This window comes from Montipora foliosa, chromosome 11 (genome assembly GCF_036669935.1).
Source record: "Montipora foliosa isolate CH-2021 chromosome 11, ASM3666993v2, whole genome shotgun sequence".
Classification (NCBI taxonomy): Eukaryota; Metazoa; Cnidaria; class Anthozoa; order Scleractinia; family Acroporidae; genus Montipora; species Montipora foliosa.
The window spans coordinates 40,433,546-40,436,045 of record NC_090879.1 but is presented as its reverse complement, the minus strand read 5'-3'; positions in this window follow the sequence as shown (position 1 = coordinate 40,436,045).

Below are 2,500 nucleotides of genomic sequence, written 5' to 3'. Positions count from 1 at the left end.
ACCAAAAATGCAAAATAAAGAATGAAAATCTTAATGAGCAGGTAATTCTGGCCCCTCAATTCTTAAAATTGTCGGTAGAGTTCAATTTGGCCAAAAATGCAAAATAAACAAAGAAAATCTTTATGAACAAGTAATTCTGCCCCCAAAATTCGTAAAATTGTAGGTGGAGTACACTTTGGCCAAAAATGCGAAATAAACAACGAAAATCTTAATGAGCAGGTAATTCTGCCTGAAAATTCTGCACTTGCTGGAGTCAGGTGCTGATGTGGGTTTTTCTATCTTGTTACGATATTTTATGGAAAATTGCATATCAAAACTTAATAAAGCATTATCGTCCCTACACTCACATGAACAATCGTGCTTTTTTAAGTTTTGATCGCTTAAGTGGCCTAGCTTTTCTATTTATTGTATTCTGTTGTACATTTGTGGGGAAGTGGGTTGGAAAAATACACGGTATTGTTTTCCACTATGCTGTTCTTTCAATAGCCACATGTTTGTGTCTTATGTCAAAATGCAGCTGTGGTTAAAATGAGTTTACCCTACATGTAGCTTGATTCTCAATTTTCTTTCTCTCCTAAACCTAATGATTCAGGATTGGGATTATCAGATAAAACTATCCCAGCCAAAAAGGTCCGTGTGGTTTTCGTCCATTTGATTTTCATCCAATATAAAAATTGAAAATGAAAATCAATATTCCGTGTGTCTTCAATTTATTTTAAATGAAAAAATAAAAATAAAAATTGAAATCAATAATTTTGATTTTTGAGTGCAAGACAAAATCGCATTCGAGGGCCTGTTTTTAATGTTCGCTCTTTTCTAATGAAAGAACAATAAAAAATGACTTTCCTATCGGCGATTTTCTTATTTTCCATCAAACTAAAACTCAAGAATTGCCACATTTATCTAAAAACACCATTGATAGAGCTTTCAAATTTCTTGCACTTCTAGATGTTCTCCTCATGGAATGAATATTAAGAACACCACTCTGGTTTGAAAAACCGAAAATCAAAATCTTCATTTCAATTTTCGTTGTAGATGAAAATAGAAAAATGAAAATGGATTAGAACACCTTCCAGGTGGGGGAGGGTGGGGTACACTGCCAGTATGTTAGGCTCGGTTACTAAGTACACTAAGATGGCGGACAAGAACGAAAATGTAAACGAAGAAGGGACCGATTGCAGAATACCGCACCACTATTGTTGTTGGCACATGGCGACGTTTTTTGAAGGAGTCAGAATACAATAAATGTTATTCTTATTGAATGAGACGCAAATAACTTGCGTGGTAGTCTCAAAATAGGCTTTTTTGATGACCTGCTGGTTGCACTATTCCTCAACAATGACCAAAATTGGTGAGGTAAAGACGGCTTTCTTCCGTAATTCCAGGTACTTCACTACATGATTAGCTAGCTAGAGGGCCAGGCGTTAATTCCAATTTTGTAACTTTGCAATCCTCTTGCCTTTCTTCAGATATTGATATTGCTTTCTTGGATATTAGGTACTTTCTCTAAACCATCTGGGGTGAAAAATTACTTCAAGGAAGGCGGATCGTTTGCCCCATGAAAAACATACTTATTTTCCGACTTTTCAATGATTTTGAGTGTCCGTGGAGTGTCCATACTATTCTTGCTCGTAGTTGTTCAAAAGCTTGATTTATTAAACAATTGAAGGAGAACCAAACGCTGTGAATTCCATGTTTTTCACTTTATTTCGCCCAGAACGGGAACAATAGTACTAAAGGTACACTGTAAAGCTTATTCATTACATAAAAGAAAACCAGCATGTCAAGACTTGAAAACATGCATGCAATCAGTAAACATTCATATTCAACCTCAAGAAATTAACCTTGAGGTGATTTGCACACATTTTATTGACCATGGGCCTGGGTTTTGTTGACTTATGGCTGCATGCTCAATGATGCAATAATTATTATTTCACTAGCTATGAGATAATTTTCTATGTTGTTGATTGCTGGTAACTTTGCCTTTGGGGAGGGGTTAATTACGGAGCAAATTGATATGTGATTTCAAAGAACGCTGTTATTGCATCGCAGAAGGGAGTTTGATTATTATTCACAACATTGTGAAAAATACTTTCAAAGGATGGGAACTGCTGATGGAACTGATGCAGACGTTGGGATATGAGATCCATGTTTCCTTCCAGAGGGTCATTTCCACTTTCCTGCTTGCACAGCAGTTGGAAGATAACTTTCTGTTATTGGCACAGATTGCTTATTGCCTGTCATGAGCTCATCAGGAACTCCCTTTCCTAAAAAAATGCAATATATAGGAAGGCATAGATAAATGTAGTTTACTGACATGCATGCAAATGGGTGGAAGTGATTCAAAAGCAGCAGTTTCAATTTGGAGATGTATGAAAGAGGGAGGGGGGGGGGGGGGATGAGAATCCTGATTAACAACAAGGTAGTTAGATATCTAACAGAAGGACCACATTTTATTGCACTCTGTAAATGACCCTAAGAAAGAGTTTGTTCTTGTTGA